Source organism: Ursus americanus, chromosome 35, assembly GCF_024610735.1.
Source record: "Ursus americanus isolate L20-20 chromosome 35, mUrsAme1.1.p, whole genome shotgun sequence".
NCBI lineage: Eukaryota > Metazoa > Chordata > Mammalia > Carnivora > Ursidae > Ursus > Ursus americanus.
This window is the reverse complement of record NC_142161.1, coordinates 26,358,584-26,369,602: the sequence shown is the minus strand read 5'-3', so window position 1 is coordinate 26,369,602 and position 11,019 is coordinate 26,358,584.

The window sequence follows — 11,019 nt, the reverse complement described above, 5'->3', positions numbered from 1 at the left end:
GCAAGAAATGGAAATAGCATGGGTTTTAGAATTAGCTTTGGAATGGGAATCTCAAATGCCACCATTGATTGTGCAATTTTTGTCAGTAGTTTAAGAAGTTATATTCTGAGCCGAAGACTTGTTTGATATATTATGTAATTATATATTTATTCCTCCAAAATAGAGATTTCCTTGAGGGCAAGCAGGGGCATAGTTTTGTTCATTGGTATTCTCAAACTTTGAAAGTATTTGGCATGTAGTAGGGGCTCAAATATTTGGTGAGTGAATGAATGAATGTGGGTGAATATATAACGACAGGAGAATTTTATTCTAAGCAATACTTAAACTACTTTTGTGTCAGAAATATATTTTTAAAAGATTTCTTTATTTTTAGAGAGGGGATGAGAGAGAGAGACCACAGGCAGGGGGGAGGGGAAGAGGGAGAGAGAGAGAATCTGGAGCAGACTCCTTGCTGAGTAGGGAGCCCTACATGGGGCTTGATCTCATGACCCTGACATCACAACCTAAGCTGAAACCAAGAGTCAGAGGCTTAACTGACTGAGCCACCCAGGCGCCCCTGTGTTAGAAATCTTTTTTCTTAAAAAAAGATTTATTTATTTATTTGAGAGAGAGAGAGTGTGCAAGTGGGAGGAGGGGCAGAGGGAGAGGAAGAGTGAGAATCTCAAGCAGACTCCCTACTGAGCTTGGGCTGGAGGCAGGTCTCCATCCTATAACCCATGAGATCGTGACCTGGTCAGGAATCACAAGTCAGAGGCTTAACTGACTGAGCCGCCCAGGTGCATTGTCAGAAAACTTTTTAAAGAAACGATGAAAGGTATGATGGATCCTCTCCCCAGGAAAATTCCCCCCCGCCCACACACGCGAAGTTGCCTACAATAGGAAGAGGTTGATGAACTCTTAAGCTTGACCATGAACTCCAAGGCTAATAATCTTGGTAATTTAGGGTAATTTAGGGCCTTTGGTTTGTTAAGGAAGTAGTTCTTAAGTAGAGGTAATCATCAGAATCATGATTAGACATTTCACGCTGTGCATGGCACTTGATAAATACTCAACGATTCTAATTATTATTATTACCTGTGGAGCTTCTGAACTAAAATGTCCAGGTTGCACCTTTTCTGGATTCAGAATCCACAGAGCAGTGTTCCAGGCATGTGATTATTTTTTACAAAGATCCACAGATGAGTATGATATGTGAGTCTGAGACACTGGGTCAAGTGAACAGCAAATGGGGTCATTTGGCAATTGTTCTCAAAGGCCATGTTGAAGGAGGAAAAAGAATTACTGTACTTATTTAAATTTAAACTTGAATATATAACCGAGAGTCACTGTAAATGCTTTTGGAGTAATAGATGTGACTTTAATGACAAGGTAAATTGTTTGATAAACGATTAGACAAAAATGCTGAATTTCAGTGGAGAAAGTGGAGAGGAAGAAAAAACAGAGGACCAAAATGCCATGTGAATAAAAGACAAGCCATAAGAACAAAAGAGCAATAACTGTGATGTTAAGTGACTTATCATTATAGTGATTTAGTTCTTAAGACCAATCTCTACTATTAGTGTGACTATTGATGAATCATCTTGCATGTACTTGGACCTTTAATTTTGAGGAGACAATAGATAGACATGTTGATGAGATGCTCTAAAAGCTAGTAAATAGACTGATGGATCGGTTGCTTAGAAAGCTAGGGCCCATAAGGAAATGTGTAGACATTTAAATTATTTAAGGTGAGAAATAGTCTCTTACCTATCTTCTAAGTCTGTAATAAAACCAATGCAACAGAATTTGGGGTAGTCATAGGAAGAAACTTCTGATAGTTTTAAAACACTCAATTAATATATATGTATATACATATATATATACACATATATATGTATGTATATACATATATATGTGTATATATATATATTTTAAAGGTCCTATTCATTTATTTGAGAGAGATAGCGAGAGCACAAGTGGGGAGGAGAGGGAGAAGCAGGCTCCCTGCCCACGTGGGGCCCAATCCCAGGACCCTGAGACCACGACCCAAGCCAAAGACAGACGCCCAACCAACTGAGGCACCCAGGCGCCCCTTGATTAATATTTAAGAGTAGATTAGCTCTGCCAGTAAAATGAAACTAGTGTCCACAGCAGAAGGTTTCGATTTTGCTTTAGACAGATTAAAATTCCCCTATGAGGTTCTAACGTGGGTAGGTGAAGCTATTTGGCTGACTGCTTATTTTACAGGTAGAGTGAGAAGGGTTTTAGCCTGGAATCTTCCCATGACAGAGCTGGCGACAGGGCATGCCTTCAATGAACAGAGTTGTGTGTGAGCCCTTAGCTTCCTAGTGAGGCTACCTTAGCTGTAAGTTTAAGTGCTCATGTTATACTGGCCATATAATATGATTGTAGGAAGGGCAGATCACCCTAATGTTTTATTCAGAGGGTCATGCTTTGAATAAACCACTTAGAAAAATTAAGTAGATATACCCTTCTCGACTCAGTTTAGAAAGTCTGCTGTTTCTTATTTTAAATAATGTGTTCTATTTCTATTAGTTAGGAAAAAAACATGATGTAAACTGTGAGACAGTAGTGAGTGAATTTTATTTTTTGCAGAATCAATTCAGTATGGTGGTTTCTAGATTGGGTTCCCTAGAAGCAGAACTTGAGATGGGGCCTTAGTAAATCAAACGATTCATTGGGGGGAAGGTGTTCTCTGTAGGAAGGGAGGGAGAAAAGTAGGATAAGGCAGTGAAAAAAAGATAAGCAAGACTGTGATTTCAGGTATATACCATCTCACTCTGAATCACAGGGAGCCCTGGAGTGTAAATCGTACTGCAGTGTCGATCCCATCTTGAGGCACATTCTATCCAGCGGTTGGCCAAGATCTGCCTCCTGGTGGAGGCCTCCTGAGGGAGGCATTCCCATTTGAAAGAGGACTGTTCTCCCAGAAGGGAGCAGAATTGTTATCACTCAATGCTCCTAGCTTGGGTCAGGTGTGCTGGCTTGTAAAGGGCATTGGGCAGGAGTACCAATAGCATCCACTCAACTACACCCCTTGCATGGCTCAAGTCATTTTGCTTCTCATACTAAGTTTGCTATGTTCAGTCGCAATTCAAAATTTTGGGTGTTCATAATTTCTGGGATAACTTACAAGAGGAAGGTTAGTGGGATGACTGTCCTCCACCGCTTGTAAAGGGCATTTTTGTCTAAAGAGTAGTTTGTCCCAATGTCATAACTGATACTGATAATTTTCTTCCCCCTTCACCCTTACCACACTCTCCTTCTGTTTGGTGAACACTCCTGCTGGCCTCAGTGGCTTGCTTGGTGAGTTAACCCAGACCCCATTCCTTGAGCGCCTAAGCCCTTGACTCCCTGTCCTTATCAGTCCATGGTTGCTGTGATCTGTCCATTTATAGTTAAAAAAATATTTTGTTTATTTATTTGAGATAGAGAGTGAGAGAGAGCATGAACAGGGGGAGGGAGAGGGACAAGGACAAGCAGACTCCCCACTGAGCAGGGAGCCTGTTGCAGGGCTCGATCCCAGGACCCCGGAATCGTGACCTGAGCCGAAGGCAGATGCTTAACCGACTGACCCACCCAGGTGCCCCTCCATTTGCAGTTCTGATTGGGCATGGGATAGCCGGATATGTCCACTGGACTACTTCAATGCCTAACACATTTTTTTCAAGCCCGTATTATGTCGTTGCAGCAGCCCTGCCTCCTGATGAGGACTACGGCAATTTCTCTGCAAGTAGAACTCTTTTCCTTGCTGCTGGGCTGTTGTCAGGCGGCAGCTGTAGCTTTCGGTTTAACGGGACTCTCTTTTTCCCCTGGTGGAAGGGTTTTAACCCTCTAAAAACCAGGACCTCTTGACTCCCAAAGCCTGAAGTCATGGGGGCAGAGAAGCAAACATTCCCTCAGTGGGTCAGTAGGAGTGTTCACGAGCATTCTCTCTTCTACTCTATTACTAGGTAACTGAGCCTGCATATTCTATATTCTGAGGCACGACACCTTTGGTTTAAGGTACGCTGTGTCTTGAAGAGTCATGCTCCATCTCTCCAGGGTCTTGTCTCCAAGCCGGCACAGCACACTAAAGGATGAACTTTGCCACAAAGTTGCTGACGTGGTACAGGCAGGTGACCGGGGAATCGACAGGGCGCTATCGTATCTCATACCATTCAGAAGTTGCCAACCCAGTGGAGTGACAAAACAGCCTTTTGAAGGCACAGCTGTTGTGCAAGCTTATTGGTATTCCAGGGCACTTTATGGGTCACTGAAGAGAGGTGCTGGCTGAGGCACTTTGAGCAGTAATGGTGAACCCCCCCCTGGAGTTTGTATCATTTCCACTCAGCATGAAACATGGCCACTTCCAGGATGGAAGGGGTCTGATGTAATTAGTTTGCCACCAACTGACTCGGTGAGAAGGATGGTACCATCTTAGGGGCTCCGTGTTGGTTTCTATGGCCAGTAGGTCAGATACTTCTCAGCAGCAGTAGCTAGATCAGCTGTGGTGAGAGGGATCCCAACCTGTGGGCCCAAGAGCAACTTCTAGCACTGCCATAGTGAATCCTGGGTGCATGAGAACCTTGTGTCCGTGTTACGGTGGCTGAAGACAGAATCTGGCTGACATCCATTGGCTGAGTCATCCTGTCTACTTGGCTGTTGGGTACATTTTCTGAAGTGGGTTCTCTGGTGGGCACTAATGTATGATTCAGAGATCCTCATGTTCGTACCCACTCCCATGGGTCCATCAACTCACCTCTTCCCCAGACCTCCTTGTCCCCTTGTCCACTCTTGCTGAGTCCAGGCCCTTGACCAACCATCTGTGTGTCTATGTATATTCTTACCTCAGGCCCCTTATCTCTCCACACAAAGTAGGCGGCTGGGTGTCGTACCCACTGGGAGAATTTCCCCTTCCCCGTCCTTCAGGTCTACCCGAGCGGGGCTGTAGGGTGGCACAGTCCCTGTCTGCTTGCACTCACCTACCGAGCTGACCTGTGACTCAAGCACGGGAATTTTCATCCTCCATCAGCTGGTCATTGGGGAACCCCCCCCCCCCATGAGGTGACGGCAAGACTCTGAGCAACCATGGCAGGCAACACGGGGTTCTGGGACACTTGTTGGTGCGGCTTCCTTGTGACCCCCGGGTCAGCTTGAGCCTCATCTTCATATACCACTTCCTTTTATTGATTGTTGCTGTGCCCACTGGACCGTATGCTAAGTTGAATAAAGATTTGAAGGAGGTGATGGAGGAAGCCACGTGGATATCCAGGAGAGAATAATTGTGCTGTGAAAAAGCAACGGAGAGACTCTGAATAGTGATACTGGAAAGATCCACAAGACAGTTAAGGAACCACTTGTAAGTAAGTAAGTAAGGAGTAAATAGAAACTGTTTACAACTGATAAATGAGGAACTAGGCGTAATTTACCATTTAGGTGTGTGGGGATAACCACCAAAGGAACTAAAAGCATAAAAGTGAGTTTATCTGAGAAGAGGGATTAGTAGGTCAGAAAAGGGCCAGGAACTGCTACTTTTCATTTTATAACTTTCTGTACTGTTTTGGTTTTAGGTTGTTCCTCCCCCCCCTTTTTTCTTTTTACTGTCGGCTTGCAGCAAGAAGAAAGCATAAGAGGGACTTAGGGAGAAAGCAGCAGGAGATGAGACAGTTTTGGAGAATGTTCCAGGTCAGAAGCCCGTTGGGCTTTTCTGATGCTCATGCTGCACTTAACTGGGCTTGACCCTTGAGTTCAGATTGGTTATTCTTCCAATGTCCCATCATGGCGGTTAGGATCCATGGTGGCCCCTCGTGTCTCCTTCCCAATCCAGCCCCCACACAGTAGCATGGATGTTAGCAGATGTACGTCCCAGTGCACATGCTTCCATGATGTGTTCTGTCGGGAGAAAACGTGATCATGCATTTACGAAAGCTTTTATGGTACCTGGGGAAGTGCAGAAGTGTTGCACACTATAGTATCCTGCAGGAATGTGAAAGAGGCACCCCAGTTATTCAAATGTAAACCATTGTCCACATGAAGGTATTTGAACCTGCTTCTGCCCGGGATGCCTTTTCCTGCAGCCTTGCTAGGCTGGCTTCTCTGGTGCTATAGGCTTCAGCCTTCCATGACAGGAAGCAAACCTTGGCCGGCCATTTCCCTTCCTCCTGCTTCCCTCTTCGCAGCTTCTTATCACCTTCATTGCATCTCTAGTCAGACTTTTTATTTCTTGTTTTTTGTCCATGTCTCCCAGTAGAATCTAAGCTTCACTTCACATTTTTCATTTACTGAATATCTGTTGAACGTTGGATGGGAACTTGAACAAATGACTTATTTTTTTGGTCCTTTCTTTACTCCTCAGTGAAATGCAAGAATTTAAAAGCATTGGAAACATTTGTATTAAATGATTAACTGCTGAAATTTTTCTGCGTTACCTGTACATATATTTGATACAATTCATTCATGACAGCTAATGCTTTAAACAGTCCACAATAAATGTGTTCTAAAAAGATTTGAAACAATGAAACTCAAGCAATTTAAAGAGTTGGTAGAAGGAACAGATTTCATGTGTGGTTGAAAACGTACACATGTACGCGTTAGGATTAGGTCTGGCTGAGAGTGAGTGTAAGCCCCAAATAACAACAGCTTAAACAAGATGGAAATTTATTTAATTTTCACGTGCAAGTCTAAAGGTAGGTGCTTCAGGGCCTTTGCTGCATGCTTTCAGACATCCGACCTTCTTACATCTTGTTTCTTTTCTATGTATTTGGCCTCTCTTCCAAAGGCCGTCTCATGCTCCAAGACAGAGCTCCTGTTCCAGCCATCACGTTTGTCCTCCAGCCAGCAGGAAGGAGGAAGGGAAAGTGGAAGGTCATGCTGCATTCCTTTAAGGACACTTCCTGGAAGTTGCATCTAACATTTTCCCTTACATTTTATCGTGCAGAATTTAAGTGGTGTTGATACCCCTCTCTTCAATGGTGGCTGGGAAATGGAGTCCTTATTTTGGACTGCCAGGTACGCAATTAAAAATGAGGGTCATTATTACCATAAAAGAAGTGTTGAATGGTTTTTGAAGGACAGCTAGTTGTATGTGCCGTGTGGATGCCTACAGTTATCTTTTTAGCAGTATCCTCTGCTCTTTAGTCAACAAGTTCTGGGCACATTGGAAATTCTTTCTGGCTGCTGTGCTCCATACAAAGTGAATTCTGTAAGACCAGGAAAGTTCCGTATGCACCTTGTGGTGTTGCTGTCCTACAAACTCAGTGATTTTTTTTACTTTTGTGATTTTATTTTACAGCACACACTGTAGGTGCAATGCCCATCAAAGTACAGTTGAACCATCTTTAGCCTTGGCATGTAACATTCTACAAAAGATTGTTTGCGTATTTGCAAGGTTAGGAATGCTAACCAGGGGAGGCTTACATTTCCTCCTCAACAATTGTTTTGTTTCTATTATAAAAATCATATTACTACTTCACTTTACATAGCAAACTGCAGTTGCTATGTTACCTCAAACTCACTCTTCTTGTGCTATTAAAATAAGAATGAAAATAACTTACTTTAATTGTATTTCTCTACAAATTGCTTTATTGTAGCAAGTTAACTATGGCTTCTAACAGTGCACTTCACTATCATTGGAAAAATTTAAACAGTTTAAAGTAATTACAGTGTGCTTTTGTAAGGAGTAATGAATGATGTCTTGGTTACTGAGAGCAGCTTTCACCTTTTATAATGGTGATCTCAGATAGCCAGTAATTCCCAACTCATGGTACTTGACTCCCAAAGGGCTGTGGCCTAGGGAATTCTCCAAAATGAAGAGTGGAGTTTGTAAAAGCATATTTATGGGGCACTCGGGTGGTGCAGTAGATTAAGCCCCGACTCTTGGTTTCAGCTCAGGTTGTGATCCCAGGGTCATGATCTCCGGGTGGTGAGATCAAGCCCCACATCGGGCTCAGGGCTCAGCGTGGAGTCTGCTTAAGTTTCTCTCTCCCTCTCCCTCTGCCCTTCGTCCTGCACTCTCCCTCACAAATAAGTAAATCTTAAAAAAAAAAAAAATAGCATATTTACCAGGATAGAATTTTCTAAATATCTGTGTGGGGTACCCTGTTTTAAAATTATGAACAATGAAAAATAAAGTACAGGTTGGTAAGGATACTTGGGAGGTAGTATCTTTTTTCCTATTAGTGAGTCTCACAGGAAGCTTGAGATTTCATATTTGTAAAGGAGGAATGACCTAAGGTTTAAAAAGGGACTAAACTAGTCTTTGGTTATCTTGCTGTTGATTTAAAAAATTACTCATCCCTGATAGAGTTTTTCAGTAATATCCAAAAGCCAAATGCTTTTTCAAGTTTTAGTCTTATTTATGTCTTCTAGAGTGCTGTTCTTTGTGGTTGCCTACTTTTACGTCATGAGCTTTTGGAATTGACCATGGTAACGGTATAAGTTATGTACTGTCTGTGGGAGAGGACTCCTCGGTATACAGAGCATTTCCTTAGGATGGGGCTTCTAAAACATGCCTTTCCTGCCATCTTCATGATTTTCCCTGTCACCTGTACTATTATTTACTAACCATTTTTCTTTAAATGCACTCCTTTTTAAAAAAACTTTCAGTTCATTGAAAAAAGAAACATTGTATTATTACTACAAGTAAAAGCCAGTTTGAAGTGTCATACGTAGGAGATAATTATAATAATAAATAAAATGCAGAAAACCCCCTCCTCACCCTGCACTGTCATTAAATAAAAAACAAGGACAAACAATAACATCAAGTTAAAAATGGAATTGATGTACAAGATGTATACCTAAAAATCAGTCCTTGGGGAGAAGAATGGAATTTTTTGAGTGGTCGATAGTCAGGGAATAGTAAGTTTAAGGTCACCTAGTTTAGAACAAAGTTGAAGTTTACTTTAGTATATTATTTTTGATTTTGGTGTCACTTATCACTCAGATTGTCATTCACAGGTGTATATGGTTAGAAAGAGCCAAGGATAATTAGTTGCATTTTCTGATAAAATTATTTATGCTAATATGTACAAGAACTCATGTATGAAAATGTGTGGAAACATGGTTCTGTGAGGGTCCATGGTGAGATCTAGACCATCACCGTCAGTAATGCTTCTGAGCAGTTACGAAAGTCAGTTACTAAAGATTTGAAACATTCATGCCCATGTCAGGGCATAGTGCCTTGTTCATCCTACATAAGATGGGTGATTGCAGTCATAACAACTATTGTCTCTTCCTAAGCCACAAGATCCTTGGGTGTGTTGTACTAGTTATATTCTTTTTCCTAAAGTGCATTAACATAAATACGCAATTATAAAAAAATGTTTTCTGGTGTAACTTGTAACGCAACAGGTGCCCACCTCATCATGTTGCCCATGAGGGAAGAGGTCCATGTACATTTGACTCAGGTAGTGATGTATTTGTAGAAGAGAGTTGAGTTAAGGAACTGTTAAAAAATTTCATTTGCACCAAGGTCTTTACTCCCATTTTTTTTGCATGAGAAATTTCAGAGAATGGTATGTGTTTTAGGATATTTCAGAAAAAAAAAATGCTGGACCCTGTTCCTAATATATTTCTTCTAAACCTCATTTATCCTAAATGCAGAGTCATATATCACATTGATATTTGATAAGGCAGTGGAAGTAATTCCTGAAAGTATCTGGGAGACTCTGTCACTGGATATTAATTTTTACACAAATTAACCATTGGTAACCTACAATTAAGAACCTAGAAGATTTCCTGGGGTGGTATCAGTCTTCTGAGGGCACACAAAAAGCTTCGAACCTCTCCAATTTGCAGCTCATAGTAGCTCTTAGTATAAAACAGGAGTTTTGAAACTCAAAAGGTTAGAAATGAGAAACCTTTCCTGAACTCTCTTAAGATCTTGAAAGAAATCACTTGGCTTTGTCATTTCTATCAAGAAATGACTTTTTAGTGAGCATGTTTAAAATACAGAATCAAAATCTAAAAGCTAGAAGGCACTGGCTTAATAGAGTTCATGTTTGGAAGTATTTTTGTCCGGAAAGAGTCTCTCTCTCTCTTTTTTTTTTTCTTTACCAGCAAAATATATATTGGAACCAGTCTCCCAAGATTTCTTTGAGGTCTACAATTCTTATAACGTTAAGACTTGTAGATGTAAGCTATTTCCACTGCGAATTCCTCCAGTGGGTGAGGGGACAGAAATGAGTAAAGATCTCTCATGGTTCATTGTGGACTCTGGGAAACAAACCGAGGGCTTCAGAGGGGAGGGGGGTGGGGAATTGGGCTAGGCCAGTGATGGGTAGTAAGGAGGGCACGTATTGCATGGTGCACTGGGTGTTATATGCAAATAATGAATCATGGAACACTACATCAAAACCTAAGGATATAATGTATGGTGACTGACATAACATAATAAAAAATTATTATAAAAAAATAAAAAAAAAAGAAATGAATAAAGATGCTTGTCTTATATTTACCATAGGGATTTAAAAATGCTTTCTCAAATGAATTCAACAATCACTTATAGGGGGTGATACTTACTAGTATCACCTGGGGTTTGCCCTGGAGATGTTCACTGCCATGAGGGAGGCAGGCATGTATGTAATGCAAATCAAATTATGGCGAGTGATCTATAGCTATTTAAGATGGGAAATGTGGGAAAGAGGAGGGAGTGATTAATTCTCGGTGAGGGGACAGCTTTAGAGAAATAATACTTAAGTGGAACATCTAAAAATAAAGAGTTTGCCTGATGGAAAGTGAAAGTAAGTCATTTTAGGTAGAAGGACTTTCTTAAGCAAAAACATGGTGGCTTGATCTGTGATGGATGAATCGCCCTGTGGGATTGGAGGTGGGTGGTGTTAGGAGTGAGGGGAAGACGAATCCTGTGTGTCTTGGAATCATTTGGAAAGGCCTTTGAATTCCACCTTGGGGAGTTTGGGTAGTATATTGTAGAAGGTGATAAGCCATCAGGAGCTTGAATGGTGGAATGATACTATTTGAAAAATAGTATGTGGGAGAAATTTGGAGGGTAGTGGGATTGGAAGCAGAAAAAAATACTAA